At 39.9% G+C, this 14,113-nt stretch overlaps 1 protein-coding gene across 4 annotated transcripts in view; it reads left to right on the top strand.

The window, feature by feature from the left end:
- Window positions 1-14,113, top strand: part of CALD1 (caldesmon 1) — a 196,852-nt gene that overhangs the window by 35,618 nt on the left and 147,121 nt on the right. For 2 of the 4 annotated variants that reach the window (XM_018080460.3, XM_018080462.3), the window contains one exon: window positions 4,128-4,213. The exons of the other annotated variants lie outside the window; for them this stretch is intronic. The gene's annotated coding sequence lies outside the window, so the exon portion shown is untranslated. The remainder of the gene's footprint in view (window positions 1-4,127; window positions 4,214-14,113) is intronic. 4 annotated transcript variants of the gene reach the window in all.

The raw sequence follows: 14,113 nt of genomic DNA on the forward strand, positions 1-14,113 counted from the left end.
GACCCACCAGGATTGCCCTGATGTGAGAGACTACAGAGCCTCAACCCAATTTCTAATCTGTGTGTAATGTCCTGGCACTGTCACTTACTGATGTGGGAAGGCACCTGCTGTCAGCAGGCCCCTGACTTTGTAAAACGGGATGTGTGTGCAAAATTGTGCAACTCACCTTCCTCAGAGCTCAGTTCTGCAGCTCCTGTGCTTGTGCCACCTGGGTTGATCTGATATCAGATAACCAGCAGCGTAACAGTGAGTGAGATCTCATGTTCAATCATTCATGTCACTGAAATGGCCTAAACCATTAAGAAGTTGTGCTCTAAAATGATCCGGACAACTTATAGGCACTCCAGCTTTTAAGGAGTAGCTCAGAAAACTTACAGTTTGGGGGGGGGGGTTGTTTGATTGGTTTTGTTTTTTTTTTCTTTTGTAATGTACCATCAGTTTTTATTTTGAGAAAGGGGAGAGAGATAGACAACATAGATTTGGTTATTTTGCTTGGCCTGCAAAGAACTATCAGCCTATACTGTGCTTACACAAAGCTTGTTTCGGTATGAAAAAGTAAACTGCAGATCCCAGATTGCTTATTATAGTGGTCAAGTTAAATTGAAGGGCAGGAATTTCTAAGAAATTTATTAGAGTGGTGCCTTGTGTTCCAAACTGCAATGACTTTATTTTCTAACAATGATCATTTTGCCCTTCCTACAGAGAACAGAATTTCACAGTGGAAAAGAGCAGTAGGAAAACATGATTAAGTTTGCGTATAAAAATGTTCAATGGTCTACTTTTTTGTTTAGAGGTAGATATCTCTAGTTACAAAGTTATGAAAGACAGACAGTGCTGACTACTTGAGAGCAAGAGAAAGTTTGTATTTCAGCAGCTGTTTGGGTCTGGTACCCAAACCTCAATTTCCCCAACCTGGTTGATCAGTATGTAAGTAAATATAATGATGAGATGATCTATAGGAAAGATTAAAGAAATAATAAGGTAAATTAATTTGTATTGCACTTTGGCCTCCTTTAGGAAAGAAGTTCAAGAAATGCAACTTTTCTCTAGGTATGTCACCCAGAGATTGCTTGAGTATGAGCTAAATAGATTAGTTGATGGTGTCACTTGACTTTGATATTTTGCAGGCTATATGGTATAAAAAAGTATAAAAGTACATCAACAAGGAGATAAAAAAACTCCCCTGACTCAATCCTGTCTAGTTGTTAGTATTCACTCATTCATAGTTTTCCATTTCATAGATCATAGAATCATAAAATGTTTGGAAGGGATCTTAGAAACCATCTGGTTCCAACTCCTCTGCCATGTGCAGGGATGCCATTCACTACATCGAGTTGCTCAGGACCCCATTCAACTTGGCCTTGGACACCTCCATGTATAGGGCATCCACGACTCCTCTAGGCAACCTGTTTCCAGTTTCCAGTGCTTCACCACCCTCTGAATAAAGAATTTCTTCTTAACATATAATTTAAACATGCCCTCTTTCAGTGTAAAACCATTGCCCCTTGTCCTGTCACTATCTGGCCATAACTGGGGAGGCACAATTTACCCTTAGTAAAGCCCTGCAGGCTGTCTTGGGTCATCTCCTTACATAACATATCTTCCAAGAGGATAAGCTCTATAATCCTCCCAGGCACAGGGAAATGAGGCTCACGTGTCTGTAGTTCCCTGGATCTTCCTTTCTCCCCTTTTTATAAATGGGAGCAATATTTCCCTTTTTCCAGTCACCGGTCATGGACTTTGCTCGACCACCATGACTTTTCAAATATGATGGAGAGTGGCTTGGAAACAATGTCAACCAGTTCTCTCAGGACTCAAGATGCATGTCATCAGGTCCCATAGGCAATTTTCGTTACTATTTTGCTTTTAGGAGATAATTCAATTTTTGATAGCTTTGAGGGCACAAAGCTAGAGTTTATGCACCACTAATGTCATTCTAAGTAGGAAATGGTGTGAAATATGTTTGTAAATTTTGTTTGAGTGAGGAATCCTTGAAGATATGTGGCAAAATGGATTCAGTTTTGTTTTAGGGTTTTTTTGGTGCTGTGCTTTGGACTACAGAGTAAAAACAGGACACAGAAAATGTGTCCTTAGTCAGGAATATACCTGTGTGTGTATGCTTTGGCTTTGCTTTAGAAAACGTGTGCCTAACTTAAAGAAGGTGAGTAATCTTGTTTGATTGGTGAGAAGAGTGCTTAAGTACCTTGTGAATGAGAACACTTAGGAATGAGGTGATGTTAAGGTGTCACAGGAAACAAGGCTAAGTGAAGGTCCTAGAAAGGATATTCTTCTGATTAAGACTAATGTCTCTGAAACCTGTCAGCAGTCAGGAAGTTAGAGAATTTAGTGCTGCTTAGCTGTACTATTGCACCTTTGAATTTATTTTCTTTATTGTATGTAAATGGTGGTGTATTTCTTTTTTCATGGCTACAGTAAGTTGTGCTGGGTGAGTGGTGTAAGAGCTGAGTATCTGCTTGAAAGGACTGACTCACCTCATGTAGCTACATGACTCTTGAATGGCATGTCAGTCATTCTATTTTATTAATGATTGGAGTAGTTTCGCATTTTACTGATGCAAGGATAGATCTAGATTTTCTCTGGATTAGAACATTCAACTGCCATTGACTTTGATAGGAGTTTTATTGAGGCTGTAATAGTACTGTAACCTGGACTTCTGCATTGATCAAAGGGAATCTGCATTCCTTTCACCCGATCTCCTGGATTTGGCAAACCTCAGAAGAAGTGGATCTTTTCAGTAGTTACTGTGATGCAGTTTTAGGTCTAGAACAGTGTTCCCTGTATGAGCTATCATCTTAGCTGGACACAGCTCTGGTTTTCCATCTTGGTAGTGTTGCCTTCATAAGACCTCATTTGGCAGGCAATATAAAATTAATATGAACACCTCCAAATTCTGTAAGATAAGCAACCTCACTACTGCTTATGGCTTTAGAAGAAATGGTGCAAAAATGCAGTGTCAGTTGCAAAAGTGTGGTGTATTTTTTCAGAGCTCTGTCTGTTCTCCTGCTCAAACCAGTGAGTCTAATGAATAACCTTGAGCCCACCTGATGTTTGTGCTGATTAGGTGTAGAACAGGGAAGGTAAACTCTCTGTTTGTCTAATTAAAGGTTGATTGTGAAACCAGCTCATTTTGGAGATCTTTCTTCACCTGGTTTAACAGATAAAGAAAATTTCTCTGCACCTGTAATTCCAGCCTTTTGTCTCCTGAGGTTATGCATGTTTGGAAGTTTTGTCTTTTCACTGCCTCTCTGGGTGGAACTGGATGTGAGCCACCAGAGTCCCTGAGCAAGCTTCCCAAGTGGCTTATGTTACTCCTGGCTGGAGATCTAAGTCTATTCTCCCAGGAGCTCCCACCAGTTCTTCCTCTGAGACATGGCTCAGAGGCAACTTTTTCACACTACACGCTGTCTAAGCTGCTATCGTTTATTCCAATTATTACTTGAAGGTGGCTGTTCCATCACTGTTGCAGTAACAAAGTGGCAAAGTACATGTAAAGGCAGACAAAAAACCTGTCACTGAAAACTGTGTGAATGCAATCCAGCAGCTATGCAGAAGTAGCCAAATGTTTTTGCATCTTTGACTGAAGGCAGCCAGCAATCAAAGAACTGTGCTGGTCTATAGCCAAAACAAATAGGGAATTCCCTCAGATTTTTTTTTTTCTTTTCTGAATTGACTCATGGGGTTTAGCTTAATCAGGTTTAGCTCCATATTAATCGGTGCAGTTTGGATATTAACATTCTCAGTTCTGTGGCTGATGTTTCCCAGGCTGTTCTCAGGATTACGTTACATTGTGATTGGGTTGAGGTCATGACAGCAGGACCAGGTGAATGGAGCAGTTTTCCCTGTGAGTGGAAGCCACTTTTTTCCTTAAGGGGACTCAAGATGCATGGAGAAGTCTGCCCTTTCTTGCTTGGGAGTGTCTTTGTCTCGGAGAAGTCACTGGGAAAAGAATATGAGCTGCAAGTCAGTTAAAGTCAGTGATGCATTAGTGTCTACCAACTGCAGCAAGGATCAAGATCTGGTCTGCTTTCTAGATCATCCTAACTGTGAAGTTTTTCTGCCTTTGGTGCCTTCTTCATTACCCCACATAAACACTTCTGTCTTTCCAGTTCCTGTGATAACAGTTTGGTTACCCAAAGAATTCCTTGTGAGCTGAAGAGGCAGCATTCTTCCAGGCTCAGGGGCATCATATCTGGTGAGACATGCTATTAATGCTTATATTATGACTTTTTTTTTCCTGGAGCTATTTTCTGTTCAATTGGGACAATTGCTATCATAAGCTGCACTTTAATGTTAGCTTAGTTTCCCTTAAAGCTCAAAGTCTGGTGTGGGAAGAGGTCATTCTGGGTTAGTGATCAGCCTGATTTGGAAGATGCTTTGTGGTAGTCCTTGATTAAACTGACTGTTAGAAATTACTTGTGTATTTGTGAATTTTCCGCCTTGATCTTTCCTTTACTTAGTGTTTTGTGTGCTAAGGATTATAAGTACGTATGTGCATGGTAACCTACTCTGAAACACTGGAGAAATTCTTCCATGTTGTGGCTCCACTGCTCCCTGGACATTACCCGAATGGAAAGGGAGAGTTTTTTCCCTTGAGAGGCCTAATTCTTATGTGTCTTTGTCATTAAACCTACATTTTGCACACACATCAGCTGTAGACTCAGGGTACAGACTGAGGTAATCAGGTCAGCTCAACAGCCATACTAGTCTTTCTCCCAGTGAAAAGTTTGAATATGGAGACTATTATATGTCATTAAGATAATAATATTGATGATACGTTAGCAAAGTCAATGACTCTATATTCCCTAGGTCTTCTGGTTTTAGTTTGATAGGGACATGTAAATAATTCTGCTTGCCAGGTGGGAGGAAATTAGTCTTTCAAAAGATTGTTGCTTCAGCACTTGATAGGAGTCTTGCTAAGCAATGATGATAATAAATGTTCCCAGGCTGCACTTGTTTTATAATTGCTGTTTAGCACAAATTGCTCCAAGTGGAAGAATGGGGAAACTCCATCATTCTGACTACACAGGTTGAGGTGATGATGTCATGCATAGCAAATTCACTGATCCGAAAGGGTGGAACATTTACATTAAATAGTGATATAATATACAGAGTTATTGTAGTAAAGACTAAGGAAAACAATTAAAAAGTATTTAAAATTTGAGTGAAGAAGCTAATCTCTGTGAGGAGGTGATGAAAGGACCTGCCTTGAATGCTTACCCTGCTTGTCGAACACCTCTCTGAAATGATTGGCCACTGTCAAGGGCTTTGTCTTGAATGAGGGATATCACACATCTCATCTTGGCTTTTCCCATAAGGGTAATGTTTTGTAAGCATCTTAAGAAGTCATGGTCATATATGTGGCAGAGCTGATGGTTATTGTGTCCACATTCACTTTCAGTGAGTGAATAGCAGATAAAGGCTTGTCTCTGAATCATGTTGCCTATCTTGTACCACTTTTCTAGTTTGCCTTTTATGATTACTGGTGTTCATCAGGCAAATTCAAGTATCCCAAGTAGAGCAGAATCCTGAGCACATATTGAATTCATGTGGTCAACCTTAGCTTGCCTGCTCTTCTGGCCTCTGGGTGTCACAGATAGTATGAGAAGATAAGGGAAAGAAGAGGCAGGGTGAGCTGGGCTGAAGCCAGGAGAATAAAAACCTAAAAGTTAGGTTGTTTGACAGTATTGGCTCCCAAATACATTTTTTTATTTTCACACAAAAATGTGAAGGCTCCAGTTGCTGTCCTTGGGAATAATTAATCACTAAGCAGTGAAAAACCATGAAATATTCAATTGGTGAGCTGTCCTGACACAGGCGTGTCAAAGTAAATATTTTTTTTGAGACTGCTAACTATGCTGACAGAGAGTTGGTTAATTCTTTAAAAATAATGTTTTGGGCAAATTCCTAGTCTCCAAATGCCTGCAGGCAGACTTATCCATGTTTGTGGTATACTTGAGGTCTAGTGTTCCTCTTTTGGGCCATATATATTTTAAGAGGGAATTTTAATGGAAGGAAATATTGCTGCAGGGCAACAGCCTTCTTTGAAACACTTTCCAAAGAAATGTTAAGGCCAAAGGTCTTGTTTTTTCAGGGAAAAAGATGTGAATCCTCTAATATTTACTCAGTTATAAATAGCAAAGAGCAAGGCTCTAAGGATGGATTCCCAGAAGACTGTACCAGGGCTAGTTATTCCACAAATGAAGCGAAGGCAATGGTTGTTCTTCAATTGTTGCATCCTCTTTGGCAAAACAGATAGCAAAAAATTATAATAAATCTATGAGGTTTTCATTCCTCTGCTCAGGTGCTTCTTATATCTCTCCCGTCCCAACAAGAACAAAAATGTGTCTTATTTCTAGTAAGAGATGGCAGTTTAATGGTGGGGGAATGTTAATTCTAAGTGTTTTGGTTCTCCAACCATAGCATCAATGATGGTAGGAGAAAAGTGCACTTAACTGGGAGGCAAGAGGTGCTGCTCTTGAATGACCAGTTGGCCCTGGGTAGGTAACTGCACTTCATTTATCCATGCTTCTCTTCCCCTTCTGTAAATGGAAGGGAAGATTATAACTTTTCTTCGAGAGATGCTGTTGGAAAATATTGTGTTGCTTTCAACTGAAAAATCTGCTAATGCCATTGCTAACAAATAGGTGAAAGTTATCTAATTCCATTAACAGGTTAGTTTGCCTCCCACAGTGAAATTCAGCCTCTCACAGTCCAGGTCTTATAAAGCTCAGCATGCAATTTATGCATCAGCAAAGAGTTAACGTGAAACCCAAATGATACATAAGCCTTGCTAAAGATCCTGAAGGCCAGAGCCTTCATAAATGCTGTCACACTTCCAGACAGAATTACAGCATTTGAGGTGTGTTTATAGACTCAGGGGTCTGCTGAATCATTGGTGCATGTCAGGCATCTGCCTCATCCATGTGCATCCCCCGGAAAATAATGTCTAGATGTAAAATTCTAAAAAATAAGAAAATGCAGAGCGTTAATTCTTGGAAAAGGAGTGCAGTTGCTGGTGGGCTTTCTAATTTTTTACATCAAGACTAAATGTATAGTAAGTGAACTGGCTGGAAAAATGTGTTTGGTAGTAAATACATTAGGTGAGGCCTCAAATAGCAAGAAAAAGTATTTTTCAGGCATGGATCTGGTTTTGTGTAGATCTACGTTTTTCTGTTAGTACTTATCAGAGAAGAAAAAGCAAAACTGACTTCCAATAGTTATTAGGTATCATTCCAAAATAATGCAGTGTAGCACTTTTTATTTCTGCTGAATAAGACAGGTATTTAACTAAAGTTGTAACTCAACTCTGTAGGATACTTGAAAGTTTACCACTGTAACCTCTTGTGTGCTATCTGCATCCTGAAAAATTACAATTCATACTCACTAAGCAAAAAAAGAAAAAAAAGAAAAAAAAAAAGGTCACGGGGATTAAATGACAGAATTGCTGCTTTTTTTGGTGGTTGTTGGTACTATCATATATGCTTTAGCATTCCAACCGAGGGCACGTGGCTGCAATGGAATTTGATGTACAATCAGTTTTAGGGAACAGCTTGTGCCTTGTTAATATAATCCATAAAAGGCTTCCAAACTTCCTGAAACTGGTCCCTTCTGTTTCCAAGTCTGCATATGATCTCATAGGAAATGATCTGGGAGAGGCCAGCTAACGCTTTTGCATAATCAAGGTAGTATAGCTCTTTTAAGGCCTGAAGGGAGTTGTTTTGCTGATATAAACTCAATGATCCACTTTGCCTCTGTCACCAAATCCCTATTATCAGACTTTGCAAGGATTTTGGTGCCATTAGATAAAAGAATAAGTGAGAAAACTGAAGTGTGACTTGAAGACTGACCTTAACAATGTCATTCATTTGCTTTGTCACCCTTTTTTGCCTTAACTGTTTCAAAAATTCTAAACCACTTGCTGCCGGGCAAAATTTGAAAGACAGAAATGCAAACATGTAACACAGGGGGGCAAAATTCTTTTTGCAGTGGGCTCAGAGGCAGGTAAGTAAACTGCACCTTGCCAGGTTTCATAAGTGGCAGCAGTAGCAAGACAGATAGTGAGGAAAATACCTGCCCTGCATATAGACTTGATATTGTAAAATATCTCATGTGTACATTAGCAGTAGATTAAGAAAGTGTGTTCTTGCATTGGAGCCCTTGAAAATCTTGCTATTTACACAAATGCAGTGTGCCTCATACAATGGGTGTGCTTTCATATCCTCAGGATACCCAGGATTTCCTTAATATATCTAGCCCAAGAAGGGAAACACTCCAATGAGCTGCTACCTCTGAAGGCCTTGTACGGCAGCAAGTGTTAATCTTCACTGGCAGGGGAGAGAGAACAAAAGGGTCTGGGTTGTGTAACTGTGCAGAAGTATAATTAGGGTCTAATTCATGAGAATAGGCAGTAACTGCACGCCCTGCACAGAGAGTCTAAGCAGAGGACTCTGTGGCACTCTGCTTGCTGCAGAGTTGTTAAGTTTGGCACTCTGCTCTGGGCTCCAGTCAAACATTTTCTTAACCATATTAGGATACGTGGAAATTAGCCAGCCAGCAATAGGCCCTTGATGTACTCATTGCCTGTGCCCATATTTTATGGAGTAGACAGCCACTGCTTTTCTTAAAAAAAATATCAGATTTAATAAAATAAGGCAAACAGAACCTTTTAAAAATTGTCATTAAATTTTGGTAGGGAAAAAAAAGAAGAGCATTTCCCAAGACAAAGGACATTGTTATTGTGCTTTTCATGCGTAGATGTTGATCACTCTGTACATCAGATCCCAGTAAAAGCCCAGTAGTTATATACTGTGCTGTTATTCAGGTGAAAAAACAGAGTGAAGTGAACCCAACTGGCTAAAAAACAGGCATACCCATTCCCTTTGCTGACTCATCCAAGCCTTGGTAGATCGAGCAGAGGGGCAGGGCGAAAGACTGGGTTGGTGATTCTCAAAGTTTGCTTGAGGTTGGCTTATGGAGCCTTTTGTGTCCTGACAGACTGTCAGCAAGGTCCACTTATGTGCCTGTCCTGTTTCCTGGAGAAAACAGAGGAGAAACAGAAAACAGTAAATATTGAGTTGTTTAGTTCCCTCCTCCTTGTGAACTATGCCTAAAGTCAGCTAGAACAAGATGTGGCATTTATTTTCATGGTTATTTTTCAGGATGGTTAGATGAGAGACAGGAGCTACCGGGGAATGCCCCGCTGGGATATTGTTCATGAACACACAGCCTGGGTCCATTTGTGTCAGGGAGCTGCTCGTCAGTGCTGTACTTCATACCTGGACCAGTGCAAAAGCAACGAGCCTGATATATCTGTGTTGCTTCAGAGTTAAGGATGATTGAAATTTCCCCAGTGGGGAATCGAATATTCCACTGAAGAAATTCCAAAGTAGAATGTTCTCAGGGTTTAGCTGACAATTTTTGTGCTCTTAAGGGATGAAAAGTTGAGAAGCAGTAGTGTTGGTTAAGCATATTATCAGGTCCATCCTACACTCCAGTAAGATTTTGCTATTAAAATGACTTTTTTGATCAGTAAATGTTTTCCTAATTTTTGATTTAATACTTCTCCCTGTAGCTGTAAACTCTTGTTTCACTAAAATGATTCTTTGCCCTTGCTAATGTTCTAGTACCTGCAAACTGTTGTCAAGTCCCCTACTTAGGACTTAGCTGATGAATCCATAGCTCTTTTAATGTCTTTGTAAGTCAGTCCTTCTCTACTTGCTTAACACTTTTATAGCTTTCTTGTGATCTTCCTCTGGGTTGTTATTGTCATTCAGGAAATGTGTTCTCCAGAGCTGAGCGAAATATTCCTGGTATGCTCATCACAGAGCTGTGTTAGGGATATTATCTTTCTGCCCAGTGAGATTGCCTTTGTATTTCATTTAATATTGCATGGACTCTTTCTGCTACCCCATCATGCATTATTTGACATGTACTACTAAAACCCAGAGTTAAACAAGGCCAAGTTTAAGCCTTTCGGTTAAAAATTTTGGCAGCATTTTTCAAAGATGAAGAAATGGCTGAATCCATGCCAGTGTTTTGTAGCTAAAGGCAGCACTGTACTGCCAGGAGGGCTGCAATCACATTGGTTCTGACCCTTCAGCTTTTTGCTGATGGTGTGTAAGGTCTTGTACAAGTCATTTGGCTGCTTGACCCTCGTGTCTTTGGTATGTTAGAAGGTGATAACACTATAGTAGCTGCATTTGGTAAGGCTGTAAGGCTTGGTTCAAGTTTGTACATGATTTGGAAAACATAAAGTGGAAATGTAAAGTATTTGGGTAAATGGCTGCAGAAAACCACATTACATGACCTGTAAGCTTATGCTGTCCAGGCTTGTTGAAATTGAGGAGAACCATTGTTAAAAATTCTGTTTGTATATAATAATTTTTTACCTTGCTAAACTGAATCAAGTGAAAAGGATGAACTTTATATTGAATGTAACCTCTGCAAAATTCATTAGAGACCCATTGAGAATACGGTTTTAACTGGTCCAAATTTGTTTCATTGTTTTACACAGCTGTTGATTTTTATTTTGAGAGACCTGCACAAGCAAGAATACATTCGACTGACAGTCTTGGAAAAAGAAGTGAGCCTGCCTTTTGATTGGGTGTGTTTATGACAGCACAAAATGAATGCAATATCATGAAAAATGTAGCAGAGCTAGGAGTGGAACATGGAGAGATTTTTACATGTGCTCTGAACTCATGTAAACTGACACATCACAAATGATTCTTCTAAACCTGGGCTGATAATCCACTCACTGACAGAGCATTGGATTTACTGGGTTAAAGAAAACTGTATCATACACTGCTGCATGAGGCAGGTGCTGCTGGAGGCAGACTTTTCCAACTCTCCTCTACCCATCACCTGTGAGACAAAAAGCTGATGAACTTTTCATTGCAGAAATATTCAGTGGATGTTAATTTGTGAGGAACTGGTGTTTATTGTTGGTATATACCTAGTGAGGGGCATATCTGTAGCATTGTAGCATATCTGAAAGCCAGGCTGACTCATGGATAGTCTTTTTAACCAGTCCAGTACTGCTTATATTAGCTGAGAAATTCAGTTTCTCAGTTCCCTGAGGTTTACAAATCCATCCACGATTTACAGTTTTAGTAAGCTAAGTTTATATTTGGAAATGAATGCTCTGAGGTGGCTGAGAATAAACAGTTGAAAAAAGTGTTCTCAGTGGTAGTTGAACTTCTCACTGAATATATCTGCTCATAGAATTTGGTGTTTGAAAGATTGCAAAGCCATTTGTGTAAAAGTTACTGCCTGGGTGAAGGCTTTTGCCACAGACTGTAGCCATGGGCAAGGACTGAAAGGTGTGTGAGAGGTTTAAAAAGTATAAGGAGGATGTGCAAAGGTGCATGAGCTATAAGGGTAAGAGGGAGGATATTTTAGGTGACTGTTTTCCATGCCCACATCATACTAAAACAAAATAAATGGAAATGCAGCCTCAGTACAGAATCCACTTGAGGGAAATTGGGAGGGCATAATAGGGAGGGAAACACTTCTGTTGGTTCCCATTTTAGATCCAGTACAGAAAGGAGCTCTGCTGCAGGGCTATAGTTCAATGCAAGAAGCATTTCTGTGGAATTTTGGCATTAGGTAGACTTCCCAAGAATAGCTACTGTCCAGAAGATATTCCAGCTAAAATATTCTGAGAGCAGTTTGGAAATGTTAGCACTATTTCATCTGAACTCTGATCCAGCTTTAACTATGAGAGGAACATGGGAGGTTCTGATTTGGACCTAAAGGCCTGCTCTCTACACTGTCCAACTTGCACATAAAATGAGCAAGCAGAAAAACACCTCAGCGAAGCAATCCTCTCCAAATGACCACTTATAAAGAATATGAAAGTTAAAAAGTTGTATAGAATTTATATTTGACCAGACTAAGGCATATTTTTAACCATGGTTACTTATGAGCAGAGGACAGCATCTCCTGAGCAGTGAGAGGGGAGATTGTGGCAGGGGAACATGACACAGAAACCAAACTGACCCACACTGCACTTGGGGAAAGTATAAGCCTGTGTTTTGGATGGCTTTGAGCAGCCTTAGCAGAAATCCTTCCTGCCATAGTGTTGTTGTTAGCACCACAACTAATTCAGTTACTGGCATGTGGACCTTTCTCTGGCTTAATCCTAAACCACCAGTACTGGGCTTGTGGATTGAGTTGCGTGAGCAGATACAGGAATTCAGCTTTGTTTTTCTGTACCTCTGTTTTGGAATGGCCTGACATGACAGAGCCAGATCAGATTTTGTTCTATCCTGTATTGGGTTATACCAGAGGTGTACTTGTATTTCAGTGACGCTACAGGATTCTGTTCATGTGAATACTTAGTGAGATGCAATTCCTGACTCAAGTGTTTCCAAAACAGACAAAAATAGGCATGTGCAGAGGAAGCAGAGATAGGGACTGACTTGTCTGGACATCTTAGAATCTGTTTAGAAGAAGACTTTAGAAGAAGAGCTTGGTCTCCAGAAAAGGCTTCTGGCGGCTGACTTGGTAAACCCTGCTGTGGTCTAAATATTGTCTACACTAATATAGGCAAAAGACAATTTTGATTTGAGCTAAACAGGTCTCAGACACTCAGAGATAGTGTCTTTTAAGTCCAGGTGACTTTGCTAAAGGATTCACCTGTATGAAATGAATATGGCTGTGATTGCTGGAAGGCTGGGATGTCTGGGACTGCAGAGAATCCAAACTCACAGAGAGTCCAAGCCCGAGCAGGAGTCTGGACAAGCTGGCTACAGCTTGGAGCTAAACTTGTAAGTCTTCAATGAACTTTCAAATAACCCAGTAGGAGATTTTTGGGCTTGATTTGCTTTCCTAGACGTGAGACAGCAGCATGAAGCTGAGATCCAATTGTGTTCTGGATCCAGCCTCCTAGTTTATGTGTATAAAAGGCAGCTATTTTGAAGCACTGATTGATTGTGGCCCACCTGTGTTGCACTTGGGACAGTATAATGGTGTTGGTTTTGATTTTTTTTATTTTTTTTTTAATTATTTTTTTTCCTATATGCCTCCTTCCATATGCCTGTGTTATGTAGCAGAGTGAGCTCAAGTTAGTACTACATTGACTTGTGTTTTGGGGCAGAAGTCTTCCTATTGCTGATTTCCCCCCCCCCCCAGCTCATATCTGTTCCAGAATTTTAATCACCCTGCCAAGAATTTGATTATGTATCTTGGATATAAAAGAAGATTTTATTTTATGACTCTTTATTTAGAGTCATATATGTAGATGTGCATGTGATGTTAAAAGAAAGTAAATCTCATCCCCCAGAATGTAAGCTGAATGCTGAGTGATTAGAAAAAGAATTCTCCTGTCTTATCCTGCTTGTTATTGTGTGATTTGATAGCAAATTCTGGATTTGTTTCATCTTCCTATAGACATCTCATAGCCAGTGTTGGAGACAGAATGCTGATGCTGGCAGAGTAGCAGCTACAGCTGATATCACTGATGTTATCCTTATGATCCCAACAAAAGTTACAGACCAGAGTTGCATAATAATAAGAAAAGTAATTTTGTAAACAAATGAAATATGTGGGGAAATTCAAGTGAAAACAGTAGTGGTTAAGGGCGTAGTTTCTAGGGCAGGAAATAGGTACTCAGTTGAAGTACCTCTATAAGTATCTCTTTATGTATCTCGTTTAAATTTTCGTGTTCAGATTATTTTGCTGTAAAGAAAAGAAATTTCATTAATGGACTTTAAAACTGTATGGTTGGCAAAAAAAAAAAATAATCCACATCTTGAGTTCATTATACTCGTACAGCTATCCCAATCTGGCTTTAGCTTGGGTTTTGTATGTTGGTTTGATTGTTATCTATATTAGCAGAATGTCCGTGGTCAAAGTATCTTGGATTCTGGTTTTGTTACATCTGTCGTTGATTTTTGATACCTTTTGGCTATGAGGTTATGCTGCCTTACCAGTTGAATCCTTAGGAATCCTTCTCTGCAAGTGCTTCTGTGGACTGTGCACTTCCTTCTTCTTCCTGTGGTGTTTTGATGAGCTGCAGTTTACTGCTGTTCTTGCTGAAGACACACACCTCACTTAGGCTGAAAGTACACAGGTAGTATTAAAAAATAGA

The sequence above is a fragment of the Manacus vitellinus genome, unplaced genomic scaffold, assembly GCF_001715985.3.
Source record: "Manacus vitellinus isolate BGI_N305 unplaced genomic scaffold, ASM171598v3 scaffold_5_pilon, whole genome shotgun sequence".
In the NCBI taxonomy this organism is placed as follows: Eukaryota; Metazoa; Chordata; class Aves; order Passeriformes; family Pipridae; genus Manacus; species Manacus vitellinus.